Raw genomic sequence first — 22418 nt, 5'->3', positions numbered from 1 at the left:
AAACAAGCAGTATTTTTATGAGGCTAATATTGGAACATATACCAATGCCAATTCCTGCTTTTAGAGCAAATGAAGTCTTCCGTTACCAGTCCCTTAGCCAACCTGTTCTATTCCAGCCTGTTTCATAATGTATGTTTTCCCAAGTAAAAAACAAAACAAAATGACAACAACCACAAAAATGAACATTTTATTAAATATACTATTTTCCAGTTAATTTTTTTCCTTGTTGCTCAAGTACAAGGATAAACAAGTTATTTCTTCTGGGTTTCATGTCTGAAACTCTTTCTAGTGATAAGATTGTTGTAAAGATCAGAAAGACACTATATATGAAAGTACTTTTAAATACAAAAAGAATCAGTGTTCCTGGGTGGTTCAGTTTGGTTAAGCCTTTGAATCTTTGGTTTGAATCTCCATGACCTTGGAGAAAGGTCATGATCTCACTGTCAGTGTGTTTGAGCCCCAGCTTGGTATTCTCTCTCTCTCTCCTTCTCTGTCTGCCCAACCCCCCTCACCACCCCCAACTCATGTCGGTGAGCTAGCTCTCTCTCTCAAAATAAGTAAACTTATTGCTTCTAGGCCTTTATTCCAAGATAAAATGTAAAATAAATAAACAAACAAACAAAAATATATATATATATAAAATCATACAAATATGTCAACATTATTACCAAATCTATTTGTGATATGTACATTTTCTCCTTTAGTTTTTGTTTTTCTCTCTTATTCCATCATTATTTTCTGAATAATCAAAACTATTATACTAGAATTATAACATTATTCAGGTAGGTTGAAAATGTTAGCCATTTTTGGTTTTGCCTTTCAATAAAACTAACAAAAATTGTCTACCTTGCACATTTTTACTTTCAATTGAGGTTGGTATGTTTAAAAAGATTAGAAAACATGATCTAAACATCTAATTTTTATTTTTTTTTAATTTAATTAATTTTTAAATTTAATTCTAGCATAGTTAACATACAATGTTATATTAGTCTCAAGTGTACAATATAGTGATTCAACAATTCCATATATTATTCAGTGCTCAGCAAAATAAGTGTACTCTTGGGGCTCCTGGGTGACTCAGTCAATTAAGCATCCAGACTCTTTATTTCAACTCAGGTCATGATCTCATGGTTCTTGGGTTCAAGCCCCACATCAGGCTCTGTGTTGACAGCACAAAGCCTGCTTGGAATTCTCTGTCTCCCTCTCTCTCTCTCTCTCTCAAAAATAGATAAATAAACATTAAAAATAAAGTGTGTTCTTAATCCCCTTCACCTATTTAACCCATCCCCTCACCCACCTCTCCTCTGGTAACCATCAGTTTGTTCCCTATAGTTACAAGGCTCTTTCTTGGTTTGTCTCCTTTATCCTTTGTTTGTTTTGTTTCTTAAATTCCACAGATAAGTGAAATAATATGGCATTATTCTTTCTCTGACTGGCTTATTTCGCTTAGCATTTTACTCTCTAGATGCATTCATGTTGTTGCAAATGGCAAGAATTTATTCTTTTTTATGGCTGAATAATATTCCTTTGTACATATATACATCTTCTTTATCCATTCATCTATTGATAGACACCTGGGCTGCTTCCATTGTTTGGCTGTTGTAAAATAATGCTGCAGTAAACATAGGAGTGCATATATTTCTTCGAGTTAGTGTTTTTGTATTCTTTGGGTAAATACCTGGTAGTGCAATTACTGGATCATAGGTCACTTCTGTTTTTAATTTTTTGAGGAGACTCCATACTGTCTTCCACAGTGGCTACACCACTTTGCATTCCCACCAAGAGTGCAAGAGAGTTCCTCTGTCTCCACATCTTTGACAATACTTGTTGTTTCTTGTATTTTTGATGTTAGCCATTTTGACAGGTATGAGGTGATATCTCATCATGGTTCTGATATGCACTTTCCTGATGATGAGTAATATTGAGAATATTTTCATGTGTCTGTTGGCCATCTGGATGTCTTCTTTGGAGAAATGTCTGTTCATGTCTTCTGCCCATTTTTAATTGGACTATTTGAGGTTTTTTTGGTGTTGAGTTGTGTAAGTTCTTTATATATTTTGGATACTAACCCTTTATCGTATATGTCATTTGCACATATCTTCTCCCATTAAGTAGGTTGTCTTTTAGTTTTTTTGTTTCCTTCACTGTGTGGAAGGTTTTTATTTTGATACAATCCTAATAGTTTATTTTTACTTTTGTGTCCCTTGCCTTGGGAGACATATCTAGAAATGTCTAGGTAAAAACTTTCAAATGATACACTTCAATAAAATTAAATATGCACAAATTTTCACAGAGGAATGTTGTATATTTTGATAGTCAAAATTTCTGTTAGTAACCCATGCTGACCTGCTTAATATTTGTATTATGCAGAAGATTTTCCTCTTGAAAAATCACTATTAATATTTGAATCAAAATGAAAAGTTCATACTATCTATATATTTTAAGCCAAAAGTTTTATTTTTGAGGACAATTATTTTTAATAATATTAAAACTTTTCCAGAATAAACAGTGCTTTCTTACATTTTTACATTCTCATTTAAAGGATCAGTTTATCCTGAAATACGTTACAGAGGAGAAATCGAAGGATTTTTTGAAAAAGTAAGTATTGCACGTATTTCATAAAACCCCTGAACTTCCTATTATCACTTGTTACATTAAATTAAGTATGCAATCATTTAAGCTAATAGAAAAAATTTGGCTGGAAGCTTTTTATTGATTTTGACTAAAGCACAATTTGCCTTTATTTACTTACATTGTTAAGAACCATATGTAATAAGATGAAAAGTATGTTTTAGATTATTTTTTAAAGTTGGAGATTTCATTATAAAATTATAACACTTCGTAAAAATAAAACACATAGAAACCCGAAAGAAAATTAAATAAAATATGAACCAAGGTAATAAAGTATTAAACCAGTTTGTTATAGTGACAAACAAAAATAGCAATATAAAGCAAAATTGCCACTACTGGCCAAACTGTATCCATCTTGAATTCATTTGTGGTGTAGAGATTAATTCAGTTCTTCAAATATTTCTCTCTTCCTCTCTTCTTTCTTTACACACGCACACACACACATCACACACGTGCTTGTACACACTATATTCAACTTTGTGCCCAATCTACCAGAGAACATTTTTTCTTTCTTTTTTTTTTTATTTGAGTGTCGTGTACATACAATGTTGCATTACGTTCAGGTGTTCAACACAGTGATTCAAGTTTTATGTTATACTGTGCTCACCACAAGTGTAGCTACTGCCTAATGTTCCAATTTTAGTGTATGTGCTGCAGAAAGGAGAATGAGAATGTTTTCTTGATTCAATTATCTTCCACAAATGTGTTTTGAATGCCCTCTGTGTAGTACTAGTCACTTTGGAGGCTATTGACTTAAGTAAGACACTTGTCCTCCAGGAACCTGTGATCTAGTGGAAGAAATAAATGATGCACAGTAACAATTGTAATAGCAGATGGAGCCAAATAAACATCACAAATGAGAATTCAATGGTACAGGAATTCAAGGAGTTCATTTTGCTTGAGGAAACCAGAATAGTCTCATGGAAAAGGTTTCATTAAGTTTGGGCTTTGCAAAATGGTGAGATTTTTACAGAAAGTGTAGCAGAAAAAAAAGAAAGAAAGAAAGTATAGCAGAAAGCTGAGAGAACTGAGGTAAAACCAGCAGCATGTAGAGGAGTTATGATTGAGTCGTTCCGTTGAGCTGCAACGTAAGAAGTGGCAAGTAGCAGGTCCTCTCTCAAGGTGGGGAGAAGCTTGAGAAAATAAGTGAAACCACTAGTAGAAAAGTGTCATTCAGGGCCGCCTGGGAGGCTCAGTTGGTTAAGATTCTGACTTTTGATTTCGGCTGAGGTAATGGTCTTGAGGTTTTTGAGTTCTAGCCCTACGTTCTAGCAGAGCCTACTTGGAATTCTCTGTATCTCCTCTCTCTCTCTCTCTGCCAAAATAAATAAATAAACTTAAAAAAAGAGAGAAGTGTCTTTTATTCAGAACACAGTGCAGATTCCTTGGAGGTTCTGGAGGAAGAACATGGCATACTCAAGTAGCAGTTCAAGAAAGCATTTTAGTTTGTTTTTTAGGTGTCTTTTTTTTTTTTTTTTTTTTTTTTAGAGAGAGAGAGAGAGAGCATGATTGGGGAGAAAGCCAGAGGGGGAGAGAGACAGAGAGAGAGAGGGAGAAAGAGAGAGAAAGAATCTCAAGCAGTCTCCATGCTGAATCCAACACAGGTCTCGATCCCACGACCCTGGGATCCTGACCTTAGTCAAAATCAAGAATCCAACTCTCAGTCATCCAGGCAACCCCCCCAAAAAATAATTTTTATGGGTGTGGGGCTCAGTGCTGAGTGTGGAGCCTGCTTGGGTCTCTCTCTCTCTCTCTCTTTCTACCCTTCCCCTGCTCATTCTCTCTCTCTCAAAATAAATAAATTTAAAAAACATTTTTTAATGAGACTGTGGGTTAGACTATAGCTACAGAGATTGATTAGGTACTTGCATTGCCCAGAAAAACAAAGGAGGCAATAGAAATGAACAAGATGACACAAAGCCAGTGATATTTCAGAAGCAGAATTGTTAGGACTTGGTAATCAGAAGCCTCTTTTGGAGCTAAAAGTGTTAGTTACTCTTGTTACAGTCAGATAACAGCAGATTAAATTGAACTAGCTTAGGTGGAGTTGCTAAGCAATTTGCATGTATTATCTCATTTAATATTCATATAAGTACTTTGAAGTAGGTGCTATTACTATACTGATTTTATAATTAGAAAAACCTGTGCAACTTAGCAGACAGTAGCCCAATTTGACTCACCACTGCGCACTATTGCTCTTCCCAAGCACACTGAAGATCTACCCTGGAACCAATCAACTGAGGCCGGAGAAGGCAGAATCCTGGAAGACCATGGCCATATAGCTGGGATGGGACAGCACTTGAGGAAGAAGGGGCAGCAGACAAAGTCTCTAGAAAGCCACTAAACAAACAAACAAAAAAATCCAATGTGTTGAGCCAGGGTGCTCAAAGGTAAATCATCAGAAGTAATCATTTGCAAGGGAACATAGTGGGTTCGACTTGGACTAGTTTAGTTTGTGCTGGCCACTTATGTAGGTGGACATATCCACCAGAGAAGTGGGGATGAGAGGGCTATGCACCCAGATAGAGGCAAAGTTTGTAAATCTAGGAGTCACATCAGGGCAGTGGTAATTGAAGCAAAGAGAGTGGATGTTTGTTGAAGAAGAAAGTATGGAAAGTGATCTAAAAAAATGCAAGTAAGAACGGGAATGCTTAGTAGAGGAGCTGGGGAAAGGAACTGGGAAATACTGCTGTATTTGGAGAGCAGAAAAAGGAATAGGCAGTAATAACAGAAGCAGAGAAGCAGCCACCAGGAACTTTTCCTGGAAAAGGAGGAAAAAGGAGATCCAAAGACAAGAACACTGCAAGATGAAGTGATGACAACATCATCCTATACCAGAGGAGAGCCAAAAAATCTAACCACTGACATCTACTGTTCAGCACAGTGTGGGAAGGAATATCCAGACTAATAATGGTGTAGGGAATAGGGAGGGCGGTGGGTCTGGATGTAGCTTGCAGGTGTAGATGAGTCTTTGAAAAGGTTCAGTGGTGAAGGTAAGGAGTGAAATGGGATGGAAAAAAGCATTTTATAATAAAGGTGCCTAAAGTCTGCTATAGGCCCAGAGGAGAGAGCCTGGTAGCTCCTTACCTATTTTGAACCTGGCTCTCCAGCAACCTCCACTATCTGGAATACAGTGAAGAACCAAGAAGCAAAAATAGTTTGAACAACTTACATCAGTGTCATTATACTTATTCAACTGAGTCTATGGGTTGTACATAAAAGAAAATTGATTCATTTGCAAAATTGAATTAATCTTACTCTAGATCAGAGATGAAGAAATGTTTCTCCCTAGCTCTAGTCTCACAACGGTAAACTATACCCACATTTACACATAATAAATGTTCAACTAACTTCCCATTTAATGAGCTAAGGATATAAAATCTCATAGGACATTAGGAGGCTACAAAGTGGAAACAGATGTAGCATATTTCAAGATGGCTCTCCTTGACCCAGAATCCCTGGGATAGAAGAGGTGGGAAAGGAACAAGAAGAAAAAACTGACACTGTCCATACAAGGTAGGGTTTTTCCACCCAGAAACATAATTCTGACTACAATCCTGTCCTTTTATAATAGGTGTTGAATTACCATTCTGGAACATACACTAACCCCATTTGTCATTACATTTAATGAAAGGCTTATAAATAACCAGAATTTCCTGGTTCCTGAACCAAATGCAGCACCAGTAGGACACATCAGTGTTCAGTCATGCCCAGGTGACCCCAGAGGATCGCTCTGCTTCCAGTCCTCTAGTATCCCAGAAAGTACATTTCCCCTCTGTGCCAGAGGTTCTCAGATGCCCCTGTGTCCTTCCTCCATCCTGCTCTGTGCCCTGGGAGGCAGACCAGCATGAACTGCATCAAAGGGATCTATCTTGCCTTCTGGATTCCAGTTGGGTTTGGCCATTTGGAAGAACTGGAAAGACCCTAGAGTATACAAGGTAAATGAGGTCAAGGATTTATTCTCACATCTCCCTCCCAGCAGGGTCTTTGTAAGTTAGCTGCAGCCTCCCACCCAGACCATAGCTCCTGGCAGCACTTAGGTCTAGGTTCCAGTAACTTCTCCCTCTCCTTCAGACCCACAGGTACTAACTCCAGGGTATGGTAGGGTGTGGCTTCTTAAGCCCTACTCACACTTATGAAAATAGAGTATTAAACTCTCTTCAAATCACCCAAGTTTGAGGTGCTATTTATTTCTTGCAGGACTTGACTACTAACACCATCCCCATGGAGATAGTATTCAGCTCCCATGCCGAATACTATCAATTCGCATCAATTCTTATCAATTGATAGGAGCTACTTGGATGGAGCATCTTTTGTGAAAGATTCTGAGGCCACATCCAGGGTTTTAATGATTCATGGTTAGTGATGGGGAAGAATAGCTCTCATGCTAGGTATTGGCAGTCCTTGTTCTGGATTTTCATAATTATAATCACCTCATACCCAAACTCTCAGCAGATTTAAAAGCAAACAAAGAGAGATTTGTTACAAGTAGGTACACTGAGAACAGGATAAAGGGATGGTTGACAGACTAGCAGAAGAAGGAGACTGAGAGGAAAACTCAAAAGTAGACAAACAAACATACAAGCAAACAAAACCACACATGCAGACAGTAGTAGAGTGCAGGCCAATCTAGAGTTTAATCTACCCGGTCAATGATGCTTTTGAGCAATCATAGAAAAGGCTAAATATGTTTGGCATACTTTCTTTGAAAAAGACAAAAAGTAGGGGTGCCTGGGTGGCTCAGTCAGTGAAGTGTCCAACTCATGGTTTCGGCTCAGGTCATGATCTCACAGTTCATGAGGGCTCTGTGCTGTCAGTGAGGAGCCTGCTTGGGATTTTTCTCTCTCTCCCTCTTTCTCTGGCCTTCTCCCACTTCTACTCTCTCTTTCCCTCAAAATACATAAATAAACTTAAATTTTTAAAAAAAATTTTTTTAACGTTTTATTTATTTTTGAGACAGGGAGAGACAGAGCATGAACAGGGAGGGTCAGAGAGAGGGAGACACAGAATCTGAAACAGGCTCCAGGCTCTGAGCTGTCAGCACAGAGCACGACGAGGGGCTCGAACTCATGAACCACGAGATCATGACCTGAGCCGAAGTCGGCCGCTTAACCGACTGAGCCACCCAGGCGCCCCTTAAATTTTTTTTAAAAAAAGAAAAAGACAAAAAGCATAACATACACTTGATAAAGATTTCTATTCCGAAGACCTAAACTGTTTAGGTGATCTGAAAAGCTATTTTATACTTTGCTGGCTGGTTTGTACTCCTTGTCAGTTCATCATTATCTAGAGAGAGTTCATGAAAGGTCAATTACCCATTTATTCCCCACAGTTGCCATTGCCAAAACTCCTAAAATTCCTGTCATCACAATAGACAATGACAGCTGATGACTCCAGGCCTCCTAGGGATCAATAGACCATGATGCCAAACTAGTGCCAGGGAGGCAATGACCTGTCTGTTCTTCCCCCGCAGTACTTGGATCCCTTGCTCACTCTGCACCTCCCAGATCTTATTGCTACCATTCCCTTTTTCACCCCGTTGCAATGTATTGCCTGGGCCAGACTCCGCGTTTTAGGTAGTGTGATGCTGATAATTTCTTCAGGGTTAATAAAAGACAAGTGAGCCTTCCTCTGATCTGAGAGAACAGAGATCCCGCTTCACATCAACCTTCTGGAGCTATATGGCAGCCACTGTTAAGGCTATGTTGTGCAAGAAACAGCTAACCAGTTATTATGCAGCTTCTGTGAACAAACTGCTGTGCTAATCTTTGTAGAGAGAGGCAAAATTGCGTGAGAACTTGGGGCTCATTTGACAAGCTTCCAGTAAACATGGGCACTACTAACTACAACTAAAGAAAAAACTTAGCCAAGGCTCCACCATGCAAACCTGAACATGCTAGAAAGCCCAATGTACTCTGACCTGGACCTCTCTGAGAACTGCAAGAGCTGTAGGAGCTCTGAGAACTGGTGCTCCCTGCCATGACAGGGCCAATGTGATATCAGCTGGAAAGAAGAACTCACAGTCTACCTTGTGAGCCAACCAGAGTGTGAACTCAGGCTTCACTGGTGAATTTCCTCCTCTGTCTTATGTCAAAAGGTAAAGACTAAGTTTAGTTATAAGAAACTTAAAATGTTACTTTTCCTCCTCTGTGCCTCCTCCTACCTTTTGTCCTAAATTCCTGTTCAAGTTACTTCTTGAGTGACATGGCTCTTTCTCTCCTGGCAAAGGAATGCACTCAGTTTTGTCTTGTATTGTGTTGTGTCCACCTCTCCTGGTCTTTGTATTTTGATGTGACACTAGAAACATGCTAATAAAGAAAGTGGGTGCTGTAGAGAAGCAGCAGCTGATCTGGACAGTGAAGGATGAGAAGAGCTTCAACAGGGAAAGAAGAGAAGTAAGGGTCTTCTAGGTATAACAGGGCCAATGCTTTATAGCATAACCTCTGGTATGAAGGAAATGTAACATTTTAAATTTCTTATAACTAAACTTAGTCTTTACCTTTTGACATATGAATTACTTTGAGCTAGAGGCGCCTGGATGGCTCAGTCGGTTGAGTGTCTGACTCTTGATTTCAGCTCAGGTCATGATCCCAGGGTTCTGGGATCGAGCCCAGCATTGGGCTCTGCACTGAGTATGGAGCCTGCTTGAGACTCTCTCTCTCTCTCTCTCTCTCCCTCTGCCCCTCTCCCCTGCTCATTCTCTCTCTCTCTCTCTCTCTAAAATAAAATTTTAAAAATTAAACAGAAAGAATTATTTTGAGCTTAACTATCATAAGTGTCCCCAGAGGCAATTCTAATCTCTTCCCAGAGAGAAGCTGAAAAGTTGACACCACACCCAAATATTGTCACAAACTGTCATATCTCCCATCTGTTCTCCTAAGGGTCCTTTTATCTTCCAAAAAGACATCTGTGTTTCTGTAAATGCCTTCTGCCTTCCCTTCTAGGAAGTCATTTGTTCTCCCAGAAGTGCCCCCTGCCCCTCCTCATAGTAACATGGTATATAAGCTCAAATCTTACCACTCCTTTGGATATTCACTCCCAAAGGAAGTCCCCTGCACTTAAAATTAATAAATTTGTATTTTTTTCTTTTGTTAAATCTGTTTGTTGTCAGTTTAATTCATAGAACCCCCAGCTATGAAACCTAAAAGGGTATAAGAAAAGTTTTTCTTCCCCTACATGTGTCACCTGATATCTCAAAACATAATCTAGTTGACTCCAGTAAATTCAATCATTTCAGTAAGTTTCTTAGTTATTTCAAATTTACACTTGGTCAGTCATTCAAAAATTTTCCCCAACCCCTCAATTCTTCCAAAGTGACATCTGTTTGGGGGAGTGTCTTAGTTAGATTCCCTAGAAGCAGAGCCTGAAGCAGAGATTCTTCTGGAAGTGACTGAGGGAGTGCTCATAGAAGAAAGTTGTAAAGGGCATCTGGCAGGCTCAGTCAGAGCATGTGACTCTTGATCTCAGGGTTGTGAGTTTAAGTCCTGCATTGGGCAAGGAGCCTACTTTAAAAAAAAAAAAAAGAAGAAGAAGAAGAAGAAAGTTGTAAGGAGGTGAGATTAAGCAGGATACCTCAGGAAGAAGCTAAGTACAATGAGATTTCTGCTGAAATCTAGCCTTGGCTTGCCAGTGAGCCCTGGAATGTGAATGACACCATAAAGTTGACACCCCTGAGGCAAGAGAGACAGTTTTTTGTACCCATGTCAGTCAGCCATTGATTTGCTGGTTGGGATGGGGTGGAGGTGACCTCCCAGATAGTTTTGGTAGTTCCTTAATGAGGACAATTCTCTGGAGAAGGGTGGCTCCAAAGGGTGAGCTATTATCAGCCAACCCTCACAACAACTGAGGATGGTGTACTGGTCAAATGAAGAGGATTGGATAAGACCAACAGTGTCTACTAGCAGAAGCTTCTAAGGTATCCAGGCATTAGGCCAGTGTTCTACATAGTGGGTCTACCACTCAATCATCTAGCAGTCTCCATTTATCAGCAGTTACTGACACTTGTGCCACATAGATGTGCTATTCCATTTGGTTTTCAGGTGGCCATCATCAACTGAAACATAACTGATCAACGGAGACCTCATCTGATCCCCAGATGCAGCCAGGGTAGCATGTTTGCATCCTACCCTGAAAGCCATGCAGCCCATTTTCTCTCTCTCTCTCTCTCTCTCTCTTTTTTTCTTTCTTTCTCTCTCAACCCTTTCTTTCCTCCCAGGGCCTGGAAAGCACTGACTATGCATTGTACCTTGCTAGGGAATAAGGTGTGTATGGCTCTTCTGAGGCTTACTGCCATCCCAGAGATACATCTTGGGACACACCCCAGTCTTGGTATTTTGAAAACTTTTTGGTAGATTCTTTTCAATTGTCCCCAGGGGTTTCAATCCCATAAGGAAGTATAACAAGCCCCTTTTCTGACCCTTATGCCAGCCATTTCCTCTGAGTCACTTTCATCTCCTCTGCTGGAGCAATGCTTTTCTAGTCTGTGGCCTGGGTGGTTCTTCATCTACTTTTTCTACAAGATATTGTTTCTGTTAAACTTCATTTAGGGGATTCTTCTTACTGATACTTAAAACTAGCTTTTTTGGAACTAAAAAAATGTTTTCTCTTTTAAAAAGCCCTGATTTTGTCTTTTCTTTCTTAACTATTGTTCCAGCTCTGGGTTTCACAATGTATTCTTGAAACATAAAAGCTGAACAATAATTGTTTCTTTGTTTTTGCATTCCTGCTTTAATAATTCTAATCCTCCTTGAGGCAGTGGATGCCTCCAACCAAAGAATAGACCCTCTGAAACAAAGAGGTTTTCAAAAGAGAGGGTGTAACCCTGCCATGGCCATAAGAGGCACAGAAAACTGTAGGTCCCACCTTGGAGATACTTGAAGGATAGCAAGTTTGCTAAAGAGGGGGCAGTGTGCCAGAAAGGCAGATGGAAAATGAATGTGGAAAGAAATCAAGATGAGAGGTTTTAGAAGTTTCAGTTTTGTGCTCAGTAGGGGAAATCCCTAGATCACTTCACTTCGCTTAAGGCTGCGCTTAGGAGGGCATGTCCAGACTTGCAGAATCTGGATCCTGGAGAAGAGAATAAGATGGAAAAGAATAGGAAGAGAATCCACTCTAAAGTTGTTCAAGATATTTAAAATAAGTAGCAATGAATATTTGGCCTAGGTCCCAAATGCCTACTACTAGAATTTAAAAGATATGAGAATTTAGTTCAAAATATATGTGACAGTTAAATAAAAAGAGTAATATGGAATAAGTAAAGGGAAAAATATTACTTTTCTTCATTCTAAGAAATATAGATGAAAAAAGTATTGTTATTTTGGTTTAAGAACTAGAATTAATGGCATGGTTGAAAATGGGCTTTGTACTTTAAATAAAAAGTACAACTCCAGAAACTCACCAGTGTAAACTGAAGCTTAGACACATAATCCTTAGCTTCAAATATTTGGGTCAAAGAAATTTGTCAGAGTAAAAATTTTCTCTACACTTCAAGATTCTTCTAGCTGGTCTAAGAATTAAACTGACTTGTGACAGATTAACAGGAGGAAAAGACCAAAGTTTAATTACGTGCTCGTGGAGGCCTAATAATGAAATTGAGATCTAAAGAAATAACCAAGGGCAGGCAGTTTTTATACTTTCTAGACAAAGAAACAGTAAGTGAAGAATTAAGAGGACAAAGGAAACATGTTTGGGAGCTCCAGTTAATAAAGTATTCTAAACAGAATCTGGGCTGAGGTAGTAAATGAGTAAAAGTAACAAGGTTTGTTTATACAGCCTTTTTAGCTCCAAATTCCCTATCTCTGGTGAAAAGGATGTCTCTTTACCTCCTGGTATAGGGAGAGTACCTTTCATATGGGATATTTATTTTCTGCTTTTTGGAGACAAAAGGGGACCAGAATGTTCCCCCATGTACTGGCTGTTTCTTAAGTAACTTTTCCTTCAAAATAATCAATATGCCAAAGTGGCACATTTTAAGGAAACCTGTCCTCGCCTCCTATAGAAACATTTGCAAGTTTTTTAAAGCACTTTTCCCTGTTTATAAATAAATACTAAGTTTGTCTTTTACTTTTTTGGGCTTTAATTGATAATTCATTATCAATCAGACAGCTCTGTATTGGTTTAGAGTTGATAATCATATTGTTAATATTTGCTGAGTGCTTATTATATGCACTTCACATGGAATAACTCAATCCTTACAAGAAACTGCTGAGATGGATACTATAGTATGCCTGTTTCACAGCTGAGGAAAGTGAGGAAAAATTAACAAAACAAATACTATGTACAGGTACTACATTCTTTGTATATAATATTTCATTTTCTCCTTTATTTTTTTATTTTTTTTTTTAATTTTTTTTTTTTCAACGTTTTTTTTTAATTTTATTTTTGGGACAGAGAGAGACAGAGCATGAACGGGGGAGGGGCAGAGAGAGAGGGAGACACAGAATCGGAAACAGGCTCCAGGCTCTGAGCCATCAGCCCAGAGCCTGACGCGGGGCTCGAACTCACGGACCGCGAGATTGTGACCTGGCTGAAGTCGGACGCTTAACCGACTGCGCCACCCAGGCGCCCCTCATTTTCTCCTTTAAAAATAGCTATGAGATACTATTATATTCCCCATTTTATAGAAAAGGAAATTGAGACTCAGATGAATTTGTTTTGAGGTGATGCAATTAGTAAGTGATGGAAGAATTTTAATCAAGTCTACCTGTTAAACCAAATTCCTGGCTCATATAATGTTGAAAAGCTAGAAATAATAATAACAACCCTTACTAGACAACTCTTATCACCTATACACTTCCTAAACATCTTCCCACAGTTTACCACTGTTAGGAGCCCAAACCCTCTTTTCCTTTGTCTATTCACTTCTTCACAATTTATTGCCCTTTGTTAAAATGATACATAAACCCCCAGGTCTAACTGCCCCTTTGGATTTTCATCTCCTTTCTATGGAACCACTTTGCACCTAAAAATATTAACATAAGTGAAGAAACATATGATTTATCTCCTGTTAATCTGTCTTCTGTCAGTTTAGTTTGCAGGCCTCCAGTGAACCTTAGAGGGTAGAGTAAAAGTTTTTTTCTCCCCTGCACTTGTCAGCATTGTGTTACTTGTACGTCTTGTTTTGGTAATAAGAAAAAAAAATAATAGAAGAAGTAATAAGAGAAAAGGCATTAAATGTGGAAGTGGGAGTATTAGAATATATACATATACACACACATATATATACATATATATGTATATATACATGTATATATATGTATATATACACACACACGTGTGTGTGTGTGTGTATATATATATATATATATATATATATACTTTATTTTCTAATTGCCTGCCTGCCTGCTTTTTTTCTTGTCTAAATAATTTGGTCTCAAAGACAATAGGTAGAGTTGAGCAAAAGTAAGCATTCACACTGGACAGTGGATGTTAGTGGCCCAGCACAAGGAGGTGGAGCTCAAGAGGGATGAGAAAAACATCTGCATGGAGTAGGGGTGGTAGCAGTGGTATGGTAAGTGGAGTCCAAGCAAGATAAGGACAGCATCTGTACAAGGGAGAAATCACCCAACGTGGGATATTGCAGGCAGAATGAGGTGAGGAGAGTGCCCCCTCAGGGGACAGTGGTGATGAGAAGAGATTGATTACATGGAGGGTTGATCCAACAAACAAATATATTGAGTTAATGGGAGCCAGGTTTCCTACTCTTAGAATAAGAAGATACAAATATGGAAAGGGATAAAACTGAAATAAACCCTGTAGTTATAAGATTAGAATAAATATACCAGTGGTTTCGTGCTTTCCATAGCATGTGTGTATACGTGTGTGCACACACATATATGTAGACATATATTTCCTAGCTCTCTCAGTTGAGAAGGCCTGAGAACAGTGTCATTGCAACACTGAGCATACCTAGTGTTTAGATCTCAGTTTCTAAATAATATTATCTATAAATAATAATAATAATAATAAAACAAAACCAACCAAAAAAAAAAAAAAAAAAGCAGAGGTCTTTGAAGATATATTTGATTCCAAGACTGGGGCAAGAAAAGTGCAAGGTAAGTCTGTAACATTTCATGTATGTAACAGAAAATAAAAAAGAGTTCAAAGATTGATAGGGATACATCAAAAAACCATGAGTAACAGTGATGAGGTATAACTAGAAAGATGAGGCAACCATCCTCCCATCCCAGCTCAACAGGATGTGATACTATATAGGGTCTTATACTTTTTCCATAGTAGATAGAATATCAGCCAGTATTTCGCATGATACTTACACCACATTTTAAATGACTCTTCTACCATATACATGAAGAAACAATTCACACAAAAGTTATCAGTAAATTATGTACATGAGGTACTTTACCACAGCATATTTGTAACAGTGGGAAAACACCATCTAAATGACCCGGAATAGTGGGTAGCGAAATGAGGTATACACATACCAACTTGATGACATTTAATTCTTAAAATATGAATTCTGTAAATAATGTAGAAAGATAGGAAATTATGATGGTAAGTAAGGAGAATAGAATATAAAAATATTCCTAGACTATGAATGCAAGAGTGCAAAGCATAAATAGACATTAGCCAATGAACAAAATAAGAAGGGAACACAAACGAGAATAACTGATGTCTGAGGCTAGGGGAATTTGGGTGAAGTCTTTTTTTGTATTCATTACTTTTGTTGTCATACAGTTGCTTAAGCAATAGATGAAATCAAAGGTCTAAAACAGAGAAACAAATGGGTGGAAGTAGAAGAGACAAACATTAGACAGCCCTTTAGGAATTTTGCTGTAGAAGGAAGCAGAAAATGGGTAGTATCTGAAAAGTGGTGTGGAGTCAAGGGAAGAGAGGGTCCTTTTTGAAGACAGGAAAAAGACCTATATATTTTTATGCTGATGGGAATAATCTAGTGAAAAGGAGGAAAAGTGATGCTGGTGAAAATTCCTTCAAGTAAGAGGAAATGTGACCCAAGGCTTAGGTGGGAGGGGGCAGAGGACAGGTCCGGGGCCAGATAGAGTGTATGAGAGCAGATATAGGTAGGTTGGTTATTTCGTGGTGGGAAGGGAAGGAATTATATTCTGATTGATTTCATTATCTTTGGTAAAATAAGAAGCAAACAAGGTGTCGACTAAAAGTGGGGGTTGTTGGAAGTTCAAGAAAAAAGAAATGTTGAAATGGTCTTAGAGATTGAAAGAGTTGATGGACCTATACAATATGGTTGGATTTCCTGACAACAGGAAATCCTGAGGGTCTACTTGAGGTTTGTGCAATAACAGATCTTATTGATCTACCCCATGCAAGACAACCTGTCTCAACTATATAATACCTCAAACACATAGTCTTTCTTTTTTCCTATGATTCTTAAAAAGTTCAGTTTCAGTATCATCAATTGCTATTATACTCCCTTTTCATTTTATGTGTGAACAGTGACGTTGAAAATACCCTGTGGACAGTAGTCTTGCATTGTTAGCTTACATTTACTCTTTGAATGTGTTAATCTTAATATAAGAAGAGCTCTAGAAACATCAGAATGAGCTAACCCTAGGCACTGACTCCACCACCCATCAGAAGCCATGACCTGTGATTTATGGGTGTGAATTAGATCGTAGATTCTCCAGAGACTTGATACCCTTCAGCAACTGCAAAAAATAAAGAAATCTGTATCATATTGCTTTATATGAGTGATGTAGTTTTGTTTTGTTTTGTTTTAATCTGATGGCTTTAAGTGAAGACAGGGCCACACAAATTGCATGACTAACCCCGCTCAAAAGTTAGATACTTTTTGCAGCCTACACACTGATGTCATTAAGAGTACTTAATACCAGTGATGTGGCTATGATTGCACACTGGAATTTATTCTAAGTGGATCAGGAAATGGGGAAGAGAAATGAACAGGGAACTCTGAGGGGAAACAAACACTTTAGAAGAAAAAAATAAATTAAAATTAAGGCAAAATAATTGACCAAAAAAATTGGTCAATGTATGTATGTGTATATATATATATATATATATATATATATATATATATGTACACATATAGATATATATTTTTTTAACTTATTTTGAAAAAGAGAGAGTGAGAGAGCACAAGCTCTCTATAGCCTATCTGGTAACAGACCAAACAGTGCTTTGAATTTGCTGTTTTGGGCACTTCTCAGATAACATTGAAATGATTGTGCCTCAGTACTTACCACACTTAAGACTAATGAATCAAAAAACAAAAAATATAAATGTTCAATAAACTCATGAAAAAAGTGTTCATTTTCTATAATAACTTTAAAAGTTATAATAACTTTCAACAGTGAACAGCTATTTTTTCCATGTCAAATAGTTCAATGATTGTATTTAAGATAATTACCCGAGATAAAGAGAATGTGGAAAAAGGGGATTTTCACCATGCTTTTGGGAAAGGTACAAATTGACACAACTTTTCCAAACCAGCTTGATACAATGTACCCAAACTCTGAAAATATTCATTTATTCAAAGGTATTATTGAATGTTTCCTATATCAAGGGCTAGAAATCACATTCTATCAGTGAATAGACATTACATAAATAATTACAAGTTCAAGGAGTCTTGTGAAAGGAAATAAATGCAAGGAATTGATCCTAAGAAGTAACCAGAATTATGCAATAAAATATAATTTAAACAGTGAGAACTACCTAAATGTCCACAGTGGATTACATAAATTTTGGTATACCAAATGCAGTGGAATAATGTGGTGGCACTAAGAACAAACTTACAGGAAAATACTTAATGACATATAAAGATGTTCATAATACACTGGCAAATGAATAATAATGGTATAGAAGTGGGTTCAGTATGGCCCAGTTTTGAAAAACAAAGCCAAAAACACCCAAAACATATCTCTATCCTTATCCATTTATCTAAGAAGGATGTCCCAGCAAAATGTTACTAAATGATAATTGCCGCAACAGTATTTCCTTCTTTGTGTTTATTGTCATGAACATTCTTACTGTTGTAAAAATGATAATAATAAGTATATAATTGAACTCAAGATAACTGATATTTAAGAGAGAAGACTTAAGGAACATATTAATCAACCACCTTTCCAAATTATCTAAAATCTGTCCTAGTTTAAATTAGATCAACAGAATACAATGTTCCTGAAATACATTTTTTAATCCCCTACAGAAATGCTTTTACAGAGTTATGACTGAATGTCGAATTCTGCTTTATTAAGGCAATCTGAAGAACATTTTCTTAATCTTTGGTAAAATTACAGTTCACTTACATTGGCCCTTATATTACTCACTGCTCATTTTATAAGACGCTGCTTAACAGGTTTGTAAAGAATTCATGCCAGTCAGGAACTTTTCAGGGAGCTGTTATCAAACAGCACAAAGTTTAGAACACGCTCATTTTTTCTCATTACCTTGTCTGCAGGAAGATTAGAGATAATTCAGTGACTGATTAATGTAAAGATCTAGCTTCTGGTACAATTCTGCCTGCTTATTTTTATAATTTTGAACTCTTTGTCTTCAATAGACAAGTTACCTTAAACTGTTTTTCGAAATAGACACACTAAGTAGAGAGATGCAGTACTGGAAATTAGTATTCTTTTGCTATTTGTGTATATGTGTAATGCGAAGGTTGTAAAATAGTTGTCTTTGTAATAGTCAAAATGTTTTTCCAAGTTTGTTTAGCCTTTTGCATGAGTAGTAAGTGCATTAACTTTAGCTGAGTCTTTTTGAGTTGCAGTGGTTCTAAATTGAATCTTCACTATAATTTCATTTCTCGATTAGTAAACTATTGGCCAAAACATTAGCTTTTCAGAAAGCATGATGTTCTCAAAAGTTTAAAATTAATGAAATACATTTTTTAAAAGTTTCTTGAGTTATTCTGAGAGAGAGAGAGAGAGAGAAAGTGGGGGAAGGACAGAGAGAGAGAGGGAGAGAGAGAGAATCCCAAACAGGCCCTGTACTGTCAGCACAGAGCCCTACATGGGCGCTTGATCACGCAACGCATGAAATCATGATCTGAGCCGAAATCAAAACTCTGACACATAACCCACTGAGCCATCTAGGCACTCCTAATGAAATACATTTTTAAATTTTTATTTTATTTTAATTCCAGCATAATTAGCACACAGTGTTATAATAGTTTCAGGTATACAATATAGTGATTCAACAATTCTATACATTATTTAGTGCTCATCATGATTAAGTATACTCTTAATCCCCTTCACCTATAATGAAATATATTTTTATCATAGAAGAAATATTGACAAAACATTTGAAATTTTCAAGTCTAGTGAACTCCTGTCCCAGTTTTTCTTTTTCTTTTTCTCTTTCTTTCTTTCTTTCTTTCTTCTTTCTCTCTCTCTTTTTTAATCATTACTCATTCTTTCTGTATTAATTTTGTGAGACCTTAACCTTAAGAATACTAATTTGAGATAAAATTTTGTACTCTCCCAGTGACTAGGGGCTGAGGTGTTTAAATGACCTTTTTCATCCCAGGAGACGATTGCCTGTAGGTCAGACTTGAGGTCATTGGCTGGACAGTTACAAAGTCATAGTTTTGGCTGAGGTTATAGTACACTTGGACTATAGACAAAGCTGATGCTTCCTCACTGATGAAAGAAAAAAATATTCAATCCTGTCCTCTGAACACAAATAAGAACAACTATAACCGGCCAGTTTGGGTGGGTTGGAGTTTATAATATTTCTAAATCTGGTATGCATTGCTTTTTGACCATATGTGGTCAGGTTACAGTTAAATGTTTGGGAAGATTTCTGGGAAAATAAAAAATATTTCCAAGAAAGGAGAAAGAATCTTTGAATTGTAAAGATGGAAGACCCCTACAGTGATCTTTTCTTTTGTATCCAGAAAGACTAACAAAGGAAGAGTCCTGAGTGGATACTCTATTTGGAGAACAGAAGGAAAAAGTGTTCCTGTAACTTCCTGTTGTAATGTACTCTAATTTTGTCTTTGAATAAAAGAACCTGATGCTACATGGGAATTTGCATGATCACCACAATACATGATTATGGTAATCAGAGTTGCCCAGTCTTGCAAACCATCTATCTTGTCAGTGTCCCTTTAAGATGTAAATTTCCAGATGTGATCTGTTACAGTTCAGAGGAATTGTAACCTCCAATCATCTGGTCGTTAGATATCTACTTGTAAAGCCCAGTTATTTTAGTGTCTTTGGAGATTACTTGCCCTACTGATTTCTATTAACTGCGTGTTCTTATAGGGAGCTAGGGAGTGCAGAAGTCACCAGGGAGCTGTGCCCTGGAATCCCACAGGATGTAGGTAGAGATGACTGACACACAGCATCTTTACATTCTGGACCCTGTGCATTTACTTTTTTTTTTTAAAGGAATTTCATATCAAGTTATCATATTTTTCTTACTATATATATTATAAAACATGTTATTTAAATGGGAAAAGGTAGTTACATGCATATGATTAAAAATCAAGTAGTACAAAAACAGGACAATTAAGAGGTCTTCTTTTGCAATTTCTAGTCCGCAGTTCTCCCCAGAGACAGACATTCCTGAAATACTCTATGCCTATAAAAGCATGTATGTTGTGGGTACATGCATGTTTTCCTGTCTTTCCCATCGTGAAAATGAAAGCACGCTATACACATGGCAGCATATCTTATGTTTTTCACATTTTCAATATACCTTGGAGATCATTCCATAGCCATACATATAGATTGACTTAATTTTTTAAAAATGCTTATTTATTTTTGAGAGAGAGAGAGAACACACACACACACACACACACACACACACAGGGGAGGGGCAGAGAGAGAATCCAAAGAGGGTTCTGTGCTGACAGCAGAGAGCCTGATGTGGGACTGGAACTCACAAACCTTGAGATCATGACCTGAGCCAAAGTTGTATGCAAAAACGAATGAGCCACCCAGGAGCCCCTAGATTGACTTCATTTAAAAACAAAAAATAAACAACAAAAAACAAACTTCAGTAGTTCATTCCAGAATTTCATCTGGTAGTGATAGACTCTCAAAAAAAAAATTATTAATGACTGTACTATAATTTCTTTTATAGGCCCCTATTGATAACCCTTTTTATTGCTTAATTCCAATCTTTTGCAACCAAGGGCAAAGCTAAAGTACATATGTTCTTATATCTTTGGACACATATATGACTATGTGTATAGGATAAATTCCTAGAAAAGAAATTGCTGGGTTAAAAGGCATATGTGTTTCAAATATTGAATGCTATTGCCAATTTGATCTCCCACCAGCTGTGACAAGAGAGTGCCTGTTTCCTCCTACTCTCTAATGCTATATATTAAACATTCTGACTACGCCCATTTGAGAAGTAGAGCAATATATCTCATTCTTAATGTGCAATTCTTTTACTCGAATGTTTTATATTTCATTTATATATTTTAAAAGATTATGTAGTTAGAATGTATTTATATATTTTATTTATATTTCTTTTTCTATGAACTACTTCATATTCCTTTGCCCATTATGAAGTTTTAATTTTTCTGAACTTAGGGGTTGAATTTGGGAAAGCAAAATCAAAGAGTTGATGCGAAGAGACTAGTCACTTGATTAACAGAGTCATATAGATGCCTGAAAACAGTGAATGACTATAGATTGGCTATTTAGAGTGACAATACAATATTTAAGAAAAAAAATCGCCAGGGGTGCCTGGGTGGCTCAGTGGGTTGAGTGTCTAATTCTTGATTTTGGCTCAGGTCATGATCCCAGGGTTGTGGGATCAAGTTCCATGTTGGGCCCTGCACTGAGTGTGGAGCCTGCTTGGGATTCTCTCTCTCTCTCACTCTGCCCCTCTTCCCTGCTTGTACTTTCTCTTAAAAAAAAAAAAAAAAAAAAAAAGAATAAAAATTGCCAAATGTAACACAATTAAGCCTTGGCTATTTCAGGAATTTTGGGGTGTGTATTGTTTTATTATTTGTTTTTCAAAATCAAGGACACGAAGTCAACATAAAGCACAGAACATTATTCTGGTGAGATCAGAATCTGCTACCTGAGCATAGAAGGTAAACAATAATCTTTTTATTACCTCTTTGGAAATAAAATAGAGTGGCTCACTCTACTATATCACAGCTGATAGTCATAATGATGACTTGAGAAATGATAAAATTGTTTTTGATGTACTAGGTTTTAGAATGCATTCACTTCTGCATGTTAGTGAGATTTTCTAAGGAAATAAGTATAGTGTGATTGCATTAAAAAACAGCATATAGAGTTCCACAGTCATTGACCACATCCATATATAATGTAGATGAAGAGTAGTTTTCAAAAACAACTTTTTAAAATGATGTTAATGCATGCATTTATTTGTAAATATTTGTTCAGGTCCTGCTTAGTGCACAAGGCCCAAAGATACAGTAATATTTAGGGTAAAAAGATCCCTCCTGTAAAGAATCTTGCATTCTATTGGAGTGAAGGGACTGATAATAAATAAGAAAACAAGTAAATAAACAAGATACAATTTTAGATTATAAGTTTTATGTGATAGTAAGTAGCCAGAGGTTATTTATATAAAATGAAAATAATTTGACCACCCAAAATAATCAGTACTAACATTTTATTATTTATTTATTTATTTTTAAAATTTTTTGTGTTTGTTTATTTTTCACAAAGAGAGACAGAGCGTGAGCAGGGGAGGGTCAGGGAGAGAGGAATCCAAAGCAGGCTCCAGCAGGCTGTCAGCACAGAGCCAGACGTGTGGCTGGAACCCACGAACCGTGAGATCATGACACCTGAGCCGAAGTCAGTCGGTCGCCTAAACGACTGAGCCACCCAGGCACC

General features: G+C 37.2%; 1 protein-coding gene across 3 annotated transcripts in view; it reads left to right on the top strand.

The window, feature by feature from the left end:
• Window positions 1-19616, top strand: part of BBS12 (Bardet-Biedl syndrome 12) — a 68238-nt gene extending 48622 nt beyond the window's left edge. For 2 of the 3 annotated variants that reach the window (XM_042935565.1, XM_042935564.1), the window contains exons 6-7: window positions 2543-2598; window positions 4838-6840. The gene's annotated coding sequence lies outside the window, so the exon portion shown is untranslated. Of the gene's footprint in view, window positions 1-2542; window positions 2599-4837; window positions 6841-19483 lie in introns of those variants that run through there. The other variant, XM_042935563.1, reaches the window with a different exon arrangement.
• Window positions 19617-22418: the final 2802 nt, after the last annotated feature.

This window comes from Panthera leo, chromosome B1 (genome assembly GCF_018350215.1).
Source record: "Panthera leo isolate Ple1 chromosome B1, P.leo_Ple1_pat1.1, whole genome shotgun sequence".
In the NCBI taxonomy this organism is placed as follows: Eukaryota; Metazoa; Chordata; class Mammalia; order Carnivora; family Felidae; genus Panthera; species Panthera leo.
Note: the sequence above shows the minus strand (reverse complement) of the source record. Positions and strands in the feature narration are given on the sequence as shown.